At 46.8% G+C, this 17,690-nt stretch overlaps 1 protein-coding gene across 2 annotated transcripts in view; it reads left to right on the top strand.

Annotated features, from left to right (window-relative positions):
• The window catches only part of MTHFSD (methenyltetrahydrofolate synthetase domain containing), a 465,469-nt gene that overhangs the window by 361,924 nt on the left and 85,855 nt on the right, over positions 1-17,690 (top strand). The window lies entirely within an intron of this gene.

The following is a 17,690-nucleotide window of genomic DNA, read 5'->3' as shown; positions in this document are numbered from 1 at the left end:
TGAGATTCTGCTGTGGGTTTTTGTTATTCTCTTTATTTTGAAATTTTTCAAATATTCAAAAAAGGAAAATAATTGAACAAATGCCCGTGTACAAAACCATCCAAATTTAACAAAAGCTAACATGTGGATATTTGCTTCACTTATGTATTACAAGAAATAAACATTACCAATATAATCCCCTATGGAACCCCCCCAAAATTTGCTTCCTCTCCTTCCTTCTTCAGAGGTGGCCACTATTCTGCAGTTCATGAATATTCCTTCTGTTGGAGCTTTATACTTTACAACAGATCTGTGTCTCCATAAGCAACATATAGTACTATGATATAGTATTAGTAGTACTATACATATAAAAATTACTATTTATATATAGTACTATATATATTAAAATAAATATAGTACTGTGTGTGTACATATGTACTATAGTATCATAATGTTATATGTTATAAAATGTATATAAGTAATGCCTTGTATTGTATCAGTTACTGTGCAGTGAAGAAAACAGAAACCACTCTAGAGCTTTTGAAAGAAGGTGTTTAATATAGGGAATTGGTTTCATAAGTGGGGAAGGCTGGAGGAGTGGTGGTCCCAGGACTCCATGAGCTCTGCACGCTCAGCATCAAGCCACCCCTGCTGCTGCTGCAGCTACCACTGCGCCTCAGAGGGAAGCCCCAAGCTGCTCTCTAGCTGATGTTCCTGGACCCGTCACAAATGTTTCAGGAGCTCAGGGTCAACTGCAGTTGCCCACTGCTGCAGCTGCCAGAGCCAAAAGCAGAGAGGAAAAAAAGAGAAGACTTCTTCCCTCGGCCCACCTTCCAGTGTCACAGGAGTGGCTCCCGGGGCAGAACCTAATCAGACCCTTCAGGCAAAGGAGTATGAGAAGTGGAGTTTCCAAGCTTCCAGCCCCTGTGATTGAAAGCAGACCACAGAGTAGCAGGTTTGGGGCAGAGAGCCAACAGGAGCCAGTATCATTCTGAAAATGCTGTTTCCACTCCATGTGCTGTTTTTGAAATTCGTTCGTATTGATATATATCTCATTCGTCAACTCCACCTGCTCTGTAGCAGGACAACACCACAGCATACATATCCATTTCTATCAAGGATGCTGGTCTTTTTTATCTTTGCCTTCCCAACATCTGCATAATCTTCCTGCATTTGGAAATGTCCCTGAAACTGTGCCCTACAGGGTTAGAGAATCTATAATTAAAGTTCTTTTTTAAAAAAATATATTTGTCCATAAGTTTTTGGGGTACAGGTGGTATTTGGTCACATGAGTAAGTTCTTTAGTGGTGATTTGTGAGATTTTGGTGCACCCATCACCGGAGCGGTACACAGTGCACCATATTTATAGTCTTTATCCCTCACCCACCTCCCACTCTTCCCTCCAAGCCTCCAAAGTCCATTGCATCATTCTTTTTTCTTTTTTATGAGACGAAGTCTCACTCTGTCGCCCAGGCTAGAGTGCAGTGGCGCCATCTCAGCTCATTGCAACCTCCAGCTTCCAGGTTCACGCCATTCTCCTGCCTCAGCCTCCCGAGTACCTGGGACTACAGGCACCCACCGCCATGCCTGGCTAACTTTTTGTATTTTTAGTACAGACGGGGTTTCACCATGTTACCCAGGATGGCCTCGATCTCATGACCCCGTGATCCACCTGCCTTGGCCTCCCAAAGTGCTGGAATTACAGGTGTGAGCCACTGCGCCCAGCCCATTGTATCATTCTTATGCTGTTGTGTCTTCATAGCTTAGCTCCCACATATCAGTGAGAACACATAATGTTTGATTTTCCACTCCTGAGTTACTTCACTTAGAAAAATAGTCTTCAGTCTCATCCAGGTCCCTGAAAATGTCATTGATTCATTCCTTTTCATGACTGAGTAGTAGTCCATCATATATAGAGAGAGAGAAAGAGAGAGATATATATATAACACAGTTTCTTTTTTTTTTTTTTTTTTTTTTTTGAGGAGTCTCTCTCTGTTGCCCAGGATGGAGTGCGGTGGCACAGTCTTGGCTCACTGCAACCTCTGCCTCCCGGGTTCAAGCGATTTTCTTGCCTCAGCCTCCCGAGTAGCTGGGACTACAGGTGCCCGCCATCACGCCTGGCTAATTTTTTTGTATTTTTAGTAGAGACAGGGTTTCACCATGTTAGCCAGGATGGTCTCAATCTCCTGACCTCATGATCCACCCACCTCAACCTCCCAAAGTGTTGAGATTACAGGCGTGAGCCACCGCGCCCAGCCCACAGTTTCTTTATCCACTCGTTGATTGATGGGCCTTTGGGTTTGTTCCACGATTTTGCAGTTGCGAATTCTGCTGCTATAAACATGCATGTGCAAGTATCTTTTTCGAATAATGACTTCTTTTCCTCTGGGTAGATACCCAGTAGTGGGATTGCTGGATTCAAGGGTAGTTCTGCTTTCAGTTCTTTAAGGAATCTCCACACTGTTTTCCATAGTGGTTGTGCTACTTTACATTCCCACCAGCAGTGTAGAGGTGTTCCCTGATCACCGCATCCACGCCAGCATCGACTGTTTTTGGATTTTTTGATTATGGCCATTCTTGCAGGAGTAAGATGGTATTGTTTCTTGAGCTTGTCTTGGAGAACAGTGGAGAAGAAAACTGTGTTATAATCCTCTCTGTTTGCAACAAAATTGCCTGAGAGGCTGAGACTGGTTGGAACCAATATGGTGGACTGGAAACTATGCAGAATAGATCTGCCACCCGGATGGGTAATCTTTTGATGTCACGGACTGAATTTCCACCACATACTAACAGCACAGTTACATACTAACTTCCCTGAATTTGCACGTACAACCCATGAGGAGGCATGCAGGGGCCACAACACATGGCCAAGGGACTTTCCAAACCCCTTTTTTTCCAGCCAATCATTGTCCAGCCCTGATACCCCACCCTCAGAATCTCTCCCTTGAATCTATGGCTGTGAGACTGGTACGGGGAGATGGATTTGAGTTTGACTCCTGTGTCCTTTCTTGACTGCCTGGCAATAAACCTTTCTTATTGCAAAAACAAACAAACAAACAACAACAACAAAAAACCATGCTTCAGTGCTTGGCTTTCTGCTGTGCGCAGGCGCTTCTCACTGCTATGGCTGTGACTCTGCTGATGGCTCTCTCTGGCCACACTGGCTTGCTTAGCCTGCCCTGGGGAGGACGGGAAGTGCAAGGGCATTACCCCTTAACCAAAGAGAGCGGCGAGTTGGTGGAGAAGCACCCAGCATCCTCACTGGAGTCCCCATCACCCAGGGAAGTACCTGCTCCTGAACATACCCTGCGGCAACTTACTTCCATCGTGGTCTCAATTCCTGCCATGTCCGGTGCTTCCTGGGACAACTCTGGATGGTGGTGGCCTCCAAGATGCCCCCCAAGGCCCCTGCCTTATGTGGCCCTCACTGAATCACAGCTGATCCAGGCGACCAGTAGAGTAGAAGGTGATGCTGGGTGACGTCTGAGATTGGGTGGCAGAAAGCCTTCCAGCCTCACTGTGGTCTCTCAGAAGCTCTGACTTAGGAGCTCTTGGCTGCTCTATGGGAAATTGGTTTCCTCATGTCCACCATGCTACAGACACCCCAGGAGGGTCTATGTGAAGAGACAGAAATGCCAGCCCCAGCCACTCCAGGTGACTAGACGATGCCTCTGACAACACGGAGCAGAGATGAGTCATCCTCACAGAGCCCTACACAAACTGCAGACGCATAAACAAAAAAAACAGCTACTGTTGTTTTAAGCCACTAAGTTTTGGAGCTGTTTGTTACACAGCAGTGGATAACCAGAAACCCTGCCAGATAACAAGCTGTCCTTGAAGCCTGATCTCAGAGTCTGTTTCTAGGGAACCTCACCCAAGCCCTCTGTGAGCATCTAAGGAGTCGTGCGTGCAGTAGCTGTCCTGGAACGCATGCTGTAGTCGGTGACTATTCACGTCTCAGTGCTAACCTACCCTGAGAGCTTTACAGAGATGTCCAACCACACTTTAACAGGAGCACTGCACAGCACGTGGCCAGGGGCCAAAGGGAGTGGGGACTCTGGCAAGCTGGAGGACATGGGTGCAGTGGAGAAAGTGGCTCTCACCAAGCCTTCACAAGATGCTGCATATTTTTCTTGGGCCAGAGTCACTAACCAAAATGTAGCTGGGGGCATATAGAATTCACACACAATGATGCTTCACACAAGGCCACAGCAAATTGAAATCACCTGGCAGCTGCACCCTGGGGCTGTATGATGGTGCCTGTCACCAAGATCGTGGACTGAGGTCCAGCTCAGTCTGTACCCCACAGCAGCACCTCCTCTGTGGAAAGGGCTGCAGATGTGGGGAGAAGAGGGCCTGCCCTTTTATAAGAGGCCAAAAAGTCAGAATTTCAACCTAGAGTGGAAAGACACACTGCAGGGGAGCTGCCAGAAAGAAGAGTGATTTGGTTTCTTAACAGGAGACTCCAAAGGAGTCAGCCCGTGGAGGCAAGATCAAAAGAGGCCCGGACTTGGGAGTACAGCCTGGGAACGCAGGTGGGGGCCTCTGGGACTCTTCCAGCTTGGACCAGGCCTGTGTCTGAGGCTTCTGGGGGCAGCCTGGGAACTGGAATTTTTTTGTTCCGTAATGGACTTCTCAGACCCTGCAGGTGGTCTGCCTGGGATGGCACTCCCTGTGGTATCAATGGCTCCTGTCACGGAGGGCACATGCTGGCTCCACGCTCAGGCTGTCCTGTAAATCATCTCACCGAATCCTCACTGCGTCCTTACAGAACAAGCACGCATGCCTGTGTCCTTCGGAGAAGCAAGCCAGGCCCGAGGAATGGGCGGCCGATGGCTCCAGGAAGGTCACTGTCTTTGGAGGGAATTTGGGATCTCCTCCCCACTCTCTCTGTCCTCAAGGCCCATCTTTTTAAAATCAACTTTTTGGGATGTAATTGACATATAATAAAACCATCTTAGGTGTACAGCTTGATGAATTTTGTCCCACGTATATAGCTGGGTAACGACAGGAATCTGGACATGAGGTTTGCGTGGGCAGCCAAGCTGGGGCCTCAGGATGCCCTTGCTTCTGAACTTGGCTGCCTGGCCATCTCACAGCTCCACTTTGTCAATTCTTTGAAGTCTGGGAGAAGTGACTCACCTGAATTTTTTTTTCTTTTCTACACTCCCACCATCGTCCTATCTCCTTTCCCCCTTTGGACAAAGATTTCTCTTTTCCGCGTGATGGGAGGGGGATTGTAAACATCCCTTGCTTTGGAATCAAAAGACCTAGGCTCACACCCCAGCCCTGCTATGTGACTCCTGGCAAGTGACTTAACTCCTCTGGGCTCCTTTCTTCATCCGTGTAAAACAGAGATCATAATGGACCCTCTAAGATCATTGGGAGACTAAAAGGAGGTATTATATGCAAACAATAAATATTATTATTTTGAATTGCACTGGCTTTAATGACACAAATGTGAAGAAAAGGGTAGGATTGTAGGGGAAGCCTGGGAAAAGGAGAGATTAAAAGACAAAAACAATTTCAACTTTTCTGAAAAACATCCCAATGCTCTAAGTCAAAATCTATTTTTCAGTTGTCATAGCGCCGTGCCCCTGTGCCCCGAGTCTTCTGTTGGAAAAAGGCTGCTTTCTCCAGCAAGAAGCCCTGGAAACAGCACCAAGGTTCAGTGTCAGAATGGGCTCCCGGCCCTGGAGACATCGGGTACAATCTGGTCTGACCAGACCTGGCATGTTTTCCTGGGTGCTCAGGATTGTCTAGACGTGGCCTGGCCATGTCCGAGCATGTGAAACGTAGTTGTGGGGCCTGATGGCTCCATTTGGCAGCAGCCTGGGCCAAGTGATTGGCACCAAGACCATGAGGATGACAAAGTGCTGAAACCTCCCTGAGACAGGCGTCATATCAGATTGTGTTGCTGCCAGCGCAGGGCTTCCAGGCACGGCAAGCACATCCTCAGCACCTGATGGAGAGATAGTGCAGTAGACATGACAGCCGCCAGCCGGGGAGCTGGCCAGGTGAGTCCAAGGACTCGCTAGGGGCAGTCATCTCTCCCCAGGGAAGTCAGTGTGGGTGGTAGACAGAGCACCGGCCCTGTTCATGCCACGGGCCAGAGATGAGAGATGAAACTGCCAAATAATGAAGAGTGGAGACGCTTATGTCATATGCAATGTGTGGGTCTCTTTTGCAGCCTGACCTGAATAGATATGGATAGGTAGTTGGATAGAGAGTTAGACACATGATAGGTGGATGGATAAATGGATGGAAAGACAGATGGATAGATGACAGAGAGATGGAGAGGTAGATGGCTAGATGGCAAGAAAAAGAAAGCTAGATAGATGGGAAATAGGTGGATGAATGAATTGATGGAGAAAAAGAGACAGGTAGATGAATGAATGGATAGATAATAGAAAGATAATTGACAGATAGAGATATGATAAGTAGATGGATAAGTAGGTGGAAATATAGATAGAAGATAGATAAGAAAAATAGATAGATGGAGAGAGAAAGCTGGATAGACGGAAGATAGGTGGATGGGTGAAAGATGGAGAGAAAGGGAGAGATAGATGAATGAATGAATGTATGAATGAATGAATGAATGAATTGATAGATGATTGATAGATGGAGAGAGAGAGGTGATAGGTGGATGGATAAGTAGATGGAAAGATGATAGACAAATGGAGGATAGATAGAGAAGAGATAATATAGATGAATGGATATACACATAAAGAAAAAGATACAGCTAGGGATTGGGATATGTATTTTGCTAACTGGGAAAATTTGAGCAATGATTGCATGTTTGATTATTTGGAAGAATTACTGTCACTGTCAGGTGTGCTGATGTCACTGTACAGAGAGCAGGTGCACGGCCAGGCCCAACCCATTGGAAGCTTCCATGACCTTCATGTATCCATAGAGGGGATGGAGGCTTCCAGTCACCTGTTCACCTCTCAGACCCAACAAGGTCAGCGTAAAAGAGAGGAATAAAACAAAGTCCCAGACACTGTCAGATCCTCCCAGTGGTGTGGAGGAGGCAAAGGTGAACACAGCTGGGCTTATGTTCTCAGGGTACCCTGTTCCATGCTGGGCCCACTAGCCACGTGCAGCTATTTAAATTTAAATCCTTAAATCTAGATGAAATTTTAAAACCAGTTTCTCAGTGACACCAGCCACAGCTCAAGTGCTCTAAGAGCCGCAAGTGGCCAGCAGCAACTGTATGGGACTGTGCAGTTCTATAACATTCCATCACCCCAGAAAGACATCCCTGCTGGGAGAGTCCAGGTCTGAGAATAGACGCAGTTCCTATTAGGGCAATGAGCAGAGAGGTGCTTTGAGGCACAGGGAGTGCAGATGAAGAGCACCACATGTCCCACAGGAGGAGCGAAGGAAATGGCTCAGGTCCACCCAGCAGCTCTTCCTTCCGGGACCCTTCTCTCCATTCCCTCTGTGCTCACAGAACGTGGCGTTAGGTGCAGAGAGTAGGCATTAGTCAACCTATCCAGTATATTCATTTATCCATGAAGGCTGCTTGTTAACCAGCCATGGCCTCCCCCTGTTTACTGACTTCCCAAGTGAGGCCTCGGATGTCGCAGGGAGGCCCTGGGTCTGTGTCTGGAGTTTCTTCTGAAATCTGAGTTTAAATGTGAGTCCCATTGTCTCTCCCCAAGTTTCCATTCCCAGATTCCCATTCAGTGGCGCTCCGCACACAAAGCAGGCCAGTGATGCCACCAGCTCCCCTCTAGTGGGCGAGCTCCAGGAATAGCCCGCCCCGGCAACCCAATCATGGTTCACCACTAACAACTGAGGCCCAGCCACCCACCCCGCCTGGACCTGAGCCCCAACACCCCAACCGTCTGTTTTCTGCCGATGTCACCAATTTCTAAATGACCTAGAACTAAACCGTATCATTAGTCCTTTCAGTATCTGTTGGTGACAGAGAAAACCACAAGTGGCCTTTCTGCCCTGAGCCTCTGTGACCCTTGAGCTGAGATGACATGAAGGGCGCCAAGGCCAGCTCTCTCCATGAGGAGGGGAGCTCCTCCCTCCACGTGGCCTCAGTGCCCACCTCTCGGGCTTCAGATCAACCCCAGACCTTTCCGGATACCACGTAGTTTTCTTCCTTCCTTTCTTTCTTTCTTTCTTCCTTCCTTCCTTTCTTTCTTTTTTCTTTCTTTTCTTCCTTCCTTCCTTCCTTTCTTTTTTTCTTTCTTTTCTTTCTTCCTTCCTTCCTTTTCTTTCTTTCTTTTCTTTTCTTTCTTTCTTTCTTTCTTTTTCTTTTCTTTCTTTCCTCTTTCTTTCTTTCTTTTTCCTTCCTTCCTTTCTCTCTCTCTCTTTCTTTCTCTCTTTCTCTCTCTCTCTTTCTTTTTCTTTTCTTTTCTTTTTTTTTTGTGACAGGTCTTGCTCTTTTGCCGAGGCTGGACTGCAGTGGCCCATTCATAGCTCACTGCAGCCTTGACCTCTTGGGCTCAAGCCATCCTCCCACTTCAGCCTCCCAAGTAGCAGGGACTACAGGCACGCACCACCATGTCTAGCTAATTTTGTCTATTTTTTGTACAGACGAGGTTTCACTGTGTTGCCTAGGCTGGTCTTGAACTCCTGGCCTCAAGCAATTCTCCCGTGTTGGCTGGCCTCCCAAAGCGCTGGCATTACAGGCATGAACCACCGCACCCAGCCTAGTTTTCTGTTTTGATCAAACATCTCCTCTGGAGTTGATGGAAGCTGGCTGCCTGAGTGACTTTTAAGGTGCCCAGGCTCCAGGTGGTCATGATGAAAGGATTTACTGGGAAGGGGGTTTTGGACAATTTGGATGCTCTGTGACTTGATTTCTTCCTTTGCTTGATTAGCATGGGGGCCTAAAGGAGTAACATACAAATGTCAATCCCAGCACTAGCATGGTTGAAGGAGGAAGAACTGGGCCCGCTGGCACTGGGAGCTGGAGATGAGATGGAGAAAATGGAACCCTGGGATGGGCTGCGGGGCCTGGCGGTGGGAGGAGCCTCAAGGCTGGGGGCATTTGGTGATGAGGTGCTGCTCTGGAGTGCACTGCACCAGGCAGCAGGTGGCCGTCAGGGGCCGGAGCTCCAGCAGGTGGGCAGGGCCCAGCCCGGCGGCAAGGGAGCAGAAGCCAAAGGTGGCGAGATTTGGACAAAGTCCCTGAGGCCCTTGGTGACAGTGGATTCAGTGACAAGAGTCCAGAGCCCAGGAGAAGAGGGGAACATCCCGCAGAGACCCTCTCCTGAGTAAATGAGAGAATCAGACCAGAGCACGGGTCCCAGCAGCAAGGCTGGAAGACACACACTCAAGGAGGCCGTGCTGGGGTTTGGGTCACGGGGAAAAGGTAACCGCCCTGTTGCTAGTCCATGCTTGCCACAGAGAGGCTCTGAGATGATGGTGGACGCCAGCGCCAGTGGCCAGACCCTTTACAACCTCAAGGCCTGGCCTGTTCTGCACTCGCGTGGGTCCTGTGCCCTCTGTCTACACACCACATAGGGTCACTCTGCTCAGCGACTCCTCCCAGGCTCGGAGCTCCGTGGGGCAGGACCTGGTCTGTGTCCTCTGGCTGCAGATTAAGGGCTTGGCAGCTGGTTCTCAGGAAAGCTGTGAGGGGCGTGGGGCAGGGATGGAAGGAGGAAGAGGAAAAAGGAGAGAGGGATGGAAGAAGAAATAAAGAAGAGATGGAGGGGTAGGAGAAAGGGAAAGAGGAAGGAAGATGTCCAATCCTTAAGACGGCACCAGCCATTGGTCCCACAACAACCTAGCAGCTCCCATCTGATGGGGGCTCGGAAGGGTGCAAAGGCTGGCCTTTTAGGGAGTTGTAGGGGCAGAAGAGTGTGCACAGCATTCTAAGAGAGTAAAGAGAGGAAAAAATCAATGGTGGGCCGGGTGCAGTGGCTCATGCCTGTGATCCCAGCACTTTGGGAGGCTGAGGCGGGTGGATCACTTGAGGTCAGGAGCTCGAGACCAGCCTGCCCAACATGGTGAAACCCCATCTCTACTAAAAACACAAAAATCAGCCAGGCATGGCTGCAGGTGCTTGTAGTCCCAGCTACTCAGGAGGCTGAGGCAGGAGAATCGCTTGAACCCGGGAGGCGAAGGTTGCAGTGAGCCGAGATTGCACTATTGCACTCCAGTCTGGGCAACAAGAGCAAAACTCCATTTAAAAAAAAAAAAAAGTCAACGTCAGCTGCCCCATCTTTCAGCCTATCTGGGAGCGAGACCAGCTTGCTCTCGGTGGTTCCTTCACCCTCGAAACACCTCTTGCCCACTGTGTTCCTCATAGCTTTGGTGTTTTCTGATTACAAAAGTAGTACACATGCATTTCAGGGAACTCAGAAAGTCCAGAATACCAGAGAACAAAATAAAAGAGGTCTTTAGATCCCACCACACATAAAATGTTGATGTTCACACTTGCAGATTCTCTTTCTTAACAAATAGAAAATCACAAACATAAGTGGGGGTATGGATGTGTGTGTTCTTATAAGTACAAAATGGATTTATAGAAATGCTCTTTTGGAACTTGTTTTTTCCCCCACTTAACATGTCATCATAACTTTGTCATATTCATAAAAACATACAGCAATGTCACCGTCTTTCATGGCTGTGCTGTATTCCATCGTATGGATAACTCATCACTTATTTAATCAGCTGTATCCATTGGGAGTGTGTTTGGCTGAACATAATGGACAACCCAGCCACAGTGGCTTTAAAGATCAGGTTTATCTTCTCACATGCGCCAAAGTCACGGCCAATGGTTCAGCAGGTTAACAACAGAGTCCACGTCTCTGCTGTTTTCTTGGCCATTCCTCATGGCTCAAGGTGACTGCTGCAGCTCCAGACATCACATCCACATCAAGATAAGAAGGATGGGGTGATATTTTATAAAGAACACAAAGCTTCCCAGAAGTTCCTCCGGAAGACTTCTGCCTTATGTTATGAGCCAGCATCAGCTCATGCAGCCACTTGTGACTGCAATGGGGGCTGGGGAGGCCCTTGTTTGACCTGCACTCTTTATGGCAGGAAACTGAGAGGATGCAAGGAGCCTGGAGGCAGATGAGAGATGGTGTTGGGTAGCCAGCAAATGGTGTCTGCCACACCTGCCCTCTGTTGAGAACAAGATTTTCCCTCAGTTAATGCCACCCCTTTGGGGTGCAGCAGAACCCCAGGTGTCCCTGCTACGTGCACCCAGGCCTGAGTCCTCCCCAGTGCTCCAGGGACCCACTGACACAGCTCCAGCTGCCCCTTGGCCAGTAGAACTTCTAGTCCAATGCCTGCTCCCTCGAGCTTCTATGGATTTGATGCAGGGTGGGCAAACCCCAGACTGGGGCTTAACCAGGGAGGGTCCTTTGCTTCACCCAGGAAAGAATTCAAGGGTGAGCTGGTGCTGGAAGAAAACAGATTGATTGAAGCGGCACCATTGCAGCTCAGGTAGCGCAACAGCTCCGTGGCTGCTCCCACAGAGCTGGGCTAACCCTTAGGCAGTGTGCTGAGAGCAGCAGCTCCGGGCAGTTCTGCAGTCATATTGATACCTACTTTTAATTGCATGCAGATGCAGGGGCGGTTTATGCAGAAATTTTTAGGGAAAAGGTAGTAACGTCTGGGTCGTCGGAGTCATTTCCGTGGAAAGGAGGGGTAACGCCCACGCCGACTGACAGGGCACACTGATGGGCGTGGCTTATGGAGAGCTGCTTCCACCCCACCCTGTTTTAGCCAGTCCTCAATCTGGTTCAGTGTCCAAGCCCCGCCACCACAGTCGAGTCCCCCCTCCTACCTCCTACCTCACATTCATACCTGAGCTTCAATAGGAGCCTCTGGGAGCCAACGCCTTGCTCCGAAAGAACGGCAGGAATGGCGGGATTCAGGCATTGAGGCAGCTCCGTGAGGGAGGTATTTGGGGACAGGTAGAGTTTTCACATCACATCATTTAGGGAACCACGCATACAGTTGCGCACAGAGGGCAAAGCCAAGTCAGAAGGGTGTGGTGCTGGCAAGCAGACCACTTCATGTTGCAAAGACAGCAACCGTGATCGCTGACACTTAGGAAGGCTCCCCATACACTAGGGGCTGTGCTGAGCACTTCACATCTACTCTCAGTTTCCTTTTCACATATGCCAGGGAAGAGATCCCAAATGTTCCACAGCCACTAGGGCACAGGCACCAACCAGCAAGGGTGGACCCGCCAGCGCTGTCCTGTCCTGCAGGGCCCCTTGGACACACCCTACTGAACCAAGCATTAACCTTTCATTTTTGAATCATGGGGCGGGTCCCCAGCTGGAGCAGAGGCTGCCAAGATGGCAAGGGGAGGCTCTCAGACGGCTGGACAGGTCTGCTTATCAAGCATGGCAACGTTTCAAAACTCAGCCCAGCCTGCAACTGTATACAGGCCGAATCTCAGAGAAGGCTTTCAAAGGGGCATAGGCTCCACCTGAAGATGGTGTGTTAGTTTGATTTTTGCTGCAATCACGCCACATAACGTCCCGCCCTCATCACAGTGGCTTAACAAACGGTATTGTATTGTGTGCTCACAATACACAAAAGGGCGGCTGCGGCCTGGCTGATCTCTACTGGGCTCAGTTGCGCCAGGTTGGATCTTGGGCTGTGGGTCAAAGTCAAGGTCGAGTTTGCTCCCTGAGGTTCAGGTTCTCTTTCTGAAACCCAGGCTGAAGGGCAGCGCCACCCAGGGCATGTTGTTCTCTGGGCAGAGGCCAGAAGGACGTGTCCCCTAAAGACTCAGCTGGGAAACATGTACACCACTTCTGTCCCAGTTCAAGGGATAGAAAGTCGCTCCATCTGCAGGCAGTTGGGGTTGGGGCAGGAAGGGAAGAATTGTGGACTTAAACAACCAACCTATAGCATGCAATAGAATTAAGGTAGACAGACAAGCACAGACATAGCTTGAACAAAGGCATGGAGGGAGGGTTATGGATGGCTTCCTAGAACAACCAAAGCCACAGGAAAAAAAGATGATTCTGTTTCTTTGTATTTGAAAAAACAATATGGCAACCCCAGACGCATTTTGCAGAGATTTTACAAGAAGAACTTATCATCATCCAGGAGAAGAAGGCCCTTCTCTAGAGTCTTATCGTTCCATTATTTTTAAATGAGAATGTGTTTGCCCCAAAAGTTAAACAGGAAAAGGGGCTACCTAGTTCTCGAAGGTCACACACAGGCCATATCACAGAGCCCTTTGGTCATAACACCAGTATGTGAAAGGCACTGCAAAGCGAGGCTGAGTTGTCAGCATTGTATGTTCTGCTTATAAGATTAATCTTGATGGCCAGGCTGTGTGGCTCACGCCTGTAATCCCAGCACTTTGAGAGGCTGAGGCGGGCAGATCACCTAAGGTTGGGAGTTCGAGACCAGCCTGACCAACACGGAGAAACCCCATCTCTAGTAAAAATACGAAAATTAGCTGGGCATGGTGGCGGGCGCCTGTAATCCCAGCTACTTGGGAGGCTGAGGCAGGAGAATCACTTGAACCTGGGAGGTGGAGGTTGCAGTGAGCCGAGATCATGCCATTGTACTCCAGCCTGGGCAACAAGAGCAAAACTCCATCTCAAAAAATAAATAAATAAATAAACAAATAAATAAATAAATAAAAATTAATCCTGATGAATGAAGCACTCAAGATCCCCTGAAGGAGGTGTCTCACGCAGTAAGGTATGGCGAGTACTGAAGCAGCGGTGCTCATTACAGAGTGTGGCTGTATCTGTTTAATAGTGACAATAGCAGGTAATGTTAACTGGACAGTCAAGATTCTCTTGGAAAAAAAATTTTTGTTCTAGCAATGGTTCTAGGTCCTTCTGAAAAAGCAAGCTGTCATTCAAGGCACCCTTCAAAGTACAGGATGTTAAACAGGTTATGGAATAAGAAAATCCATGTAGGAGAACCAGCTGGTTCAAACAACCTGTGTGAAGGACAAGATGCTTGTATGTAGTAAGTTTTCTTTAAAGAATCACCTCTCCTTTGACTTAGAGTTCTTCAAGAAATGTATCTTCAAAGGCACTCTCATAAATGTGACAAATAGCTATACGAGGGTTTTCACTGTATAGCACCATTTGTCGTAGCAAATAACTGGAAGCAACCCAAGTATTCACTAAAAAGGGATTGGTTAAACGAACTACAATCCAGAGAAAACCACCCAGCCACGAAAGAGCAAAAGATCCGTGTGTGTAATCATGGAAAATGCCCAAAGTCTATCATTAAGTGAAAAAGAAACAATAAAGCAGGAAGTAAGGTCATTTCCTATTTTTTATTAAAAAGAAATAAAAATAATAGCTGCTGGATTTTGCATGCAAATATGTTCCAAATGTCTGTAACTGTGGTTATCCCGAGAGTGAGGACTGATACGCACTACATTATAGATTTATTTCATTGTTATTTGAATTTTCTTAAATAACTGTATGTTGCCAGGCGCCGTGGCTCACGCCTGTAATCCCAGCACATTGGGATGCTGAGGAGGGCAAATTGCTTGAGGCTAGGAGTTCAAGATCAGCCTGGGCAACACAGCAAAGTCCCATCTCTACAAAAAAAAAAAAATTACAAAAAATTGGCCAAGTGTGGTGGTGCGTGCCTGTAGTCCCAGCTACTTGGGAGGCTGAGGCAGTAGAATCGCTTGAGCTTGGGAGGTCGAGGCTGCAGTGAGCTGAGATGGCACCACTGCACTCCAGCCTCAGCAAAAGAGTGAGACCCTGTCTCAAAAATGACATAAAATTAAATTAACTGTGTGTCACTTGTTTATTTATAAACATGTTTAAATACAGTATAACTGAACAAAAATAATTAGTATAAAATCACAGATTAAAATCCCAGAAAGTGAGATGAATAAAATGTTTTAAAAATAAAATCTTTTCTACATCTGTAATGTTTGGATTTTTTACAAACACTTACTAATTTTACTGTCAGTAAATGACGAAAAAAGTCTTTGAAACTCATCTGCTGGGACTTTGTAAACCTTTGGAGAAGTTGTTTATTATTATTATTATTAATTCTCCTGGATACAGTTTCTTTCTCTGCTAACAATAAGGCATAGTAAATATTTACATTTACTTCAGTTTGAAGGAAGCAAAAAGAATCTTCCAGGCCTTCACTGAGTGCTTTGAATCCAATTTAAGTAAAGAAGTGCGCCAAATGTTACCAGAGTTAATCACTTGTGTGCTAGTTTGCTTTCTAATAACTTTCACGAATAAAAAAAAAAGATTAGGTCCCTCAACATAAGCAAAACCTGGGGTGATGGTGAGGCATATATAGTAGAAAATGAACAACCGAAAAATCATCCTTTGGATTTTTGTTGATCAGATACTAAGGTGCCTTCACACACCCTCCCACCCCATTTGCACTTTTGCAGATCCCTGGGTCTTATTTTCTGAATGAATGGATTCCTTCTGAAACCAGCATGCCTCAACTATTACTATTATTCAGAAACATGCAAAATAAATGATTCTGAATAATAATAACATATAATGTACGCCCACACCCCAATCCAAGAAAGACCTCACACCAACGTGTCTGACAGCATCAAATACACAAAAAAAACCAAACTGAAAACTCCACCAGACGTAAATACATAGGTGCACACATACATAAACATAAAAGCCCACAGTAGCCAGCATTCATCAGACTCAGCATGTCGTGGTCGCTGTAGGGAGCGGGAGGCCAAGGGGAGGCTGATCCACACATCTACGTGGCCTTAGAGTGTTCCCCAAATAAAATAAGTGTCTCTGCAGACATGCCTGGAAGCCGCTCCAGGTAGCAGAAAAAAAAAATCTAAATCAACTTTTCTATGTCACCTTTGTCATCTTTGAGCTTCTCTGGGTCTTAATTTTTGTCTGGAAAGTGGGGCCAGCTACACCTGCCTAGCAAGGAACACAGGCTGAGCCCCTGCCATGTGTCTGCTGGCATATGCCGAGCCCTGGGGGTACAGAAGAAAAGCTATACAGAACACGCCTCAGGGAGCATGTGGAAAAGACGTGAGACCTTCTAAACTATGGGAAGCTCAGAGAATGTTGTCTATTTGCTATCAGAGCCCACGTCTCAATTTCACAAACAATTCGAAATGCAAAGTAGAGTTTAGCACTGTGCACCAAAAATTCTGGTTTCCCTCCTACAGAATTATACACCTCTGCCCCATTTGAGTGCAGCTTGGACACATGACTTGCTTGGCCTAATGAAATATGAGTGGAAATGCCTGTCACTTTAAGAACCAGACCGTAGTTCACCAAGCCCTTTTCCCTCAGCTCCAGGTAACAATGTTTCAAATAAAAGCTGCTTCCACCTCCTGGGTTCTGGGTTGAACACCTGAAGAAAACAGGAACACAGCCATGCTGACCTGCAAGGGACACTCAGTAGCAGCTAGAAATAGAAAGCCACTGAGATCCAAAGGGGACTTGCTACTGCCACATAACCTAGCCCGTCCTGGCAGCTACTAAAATGGAATGGTTGTTTGAGTGATTGGAGCAAGCATACAGATCTCAGAGGGTGTGCTTGGTGCAAACACGCAAGCTTTTAGAAAAGAAGAGGCATTTTTTACAAGTCCCTTAAAGTCACACTAATGCATTTGTAGTCAGGCTATAATGATTTTTGACATCTTGCATGGATTTGCCTCCCAGAGCCAACCCAGATTCAGCAGCTTTCGAAATTCTAAAGCACAGGTTACAGATTTCTGCGCATTTTACAAAATTCAAAAGTATCAACCCAGGAAAAGAAAAAAATTTCCAAAGCTGGACTTCTACATAAACAAAGACAACCCGAAGAGAATCTGACAGATACTCTCACTTCGTGCCTCTAAACCAGGACATGCAAGCCTGGACTTGGAGTTAAAAACGAAAGCAGCCCCCCATCCTGGACCATTACTTTTACTTAAGGAGTTTGGTCTGGAGGGGCTTGCTTCTGTCCGTCTTCTTTTTTTAGGGGCATTTTTAATTCTTGTTTAAGAAATCCTTTTCTGTATCAAAGTCAGGAATATCTCCACCTGTATTTTCTACTAAAAGTTTTAAAGGTTTGCTTTTTACATTTTAGTTCTTTTTTTTATTTTTTAATTATTATTATACTTTAAGTTTTAGGGTACATGTGCACAATGTGCAGGTTAGTTACATATGTATACATGTGCCATGCTGGTGTGCTGCACCCATTAACTCGTCATTTAGCATTAGGTATATCTCCTAATGCTATCCCTCCCCCCTCCCCCCACCCCACAACAGTCCCCAGAGTGTGATGTTCCCCTTCCCGTGTCCACGTGTTCTCATTGTTCAATTCCCATCTGTGAGTGAGAACATGCGGTGTTTGGTTTTTTGTCCTTGCGATAGTTTACTGAGAATTATGATTTCCAATTTCATCCATGTCCCTACAAAGGACACAAACTCATCATTTTTTATGGCTGCATAGTATTCCATGGTATATATATGCCACATTTTCTTAATCCAGTCTATCATTGTTGGACATTTGGGTTGGTTCCAAGTCTTTGCTATTGTGAATAGTGCCGCAATAAACATACGTGTGCATGTGTCTTTATAGCAGCATGATTTATAGTCCTTTGGGTATATACCCAGTAATGGGATGGCTGGGTCAAATGGTATTTCTAGTTCTAGATTCCTGAGGAATCGCCACACTGACTTCCACAATGGTTGAACTAGTTTACAGTCCCACCAATAGTGTAAAAGTGTTCCTATTTCTCCACATCCTCTCCAGCACCTGTTGTTTCCTGACTTTTTAATGAT

Source organism: Pongo pygmaeus, chromosome 18 (genome assembly GCF_028885625.2).
Source record: "Pongo pygmaeus isolate AG05252 chromosome 18, NHGRI_mPonPyg2-v2.0_pri, whole genome shotgun sequence".
Taxonomy (NCBI): Eukaryota; Metazoa; Chordata; class Mammalia; order Primates; family Hominidae; genus Pongo; species Pongo pygmaeus.
Note: the sequence above shows the minus strand (reverse complement) of the source record. Positions and strands in the feature narration are given on the sequence as shown.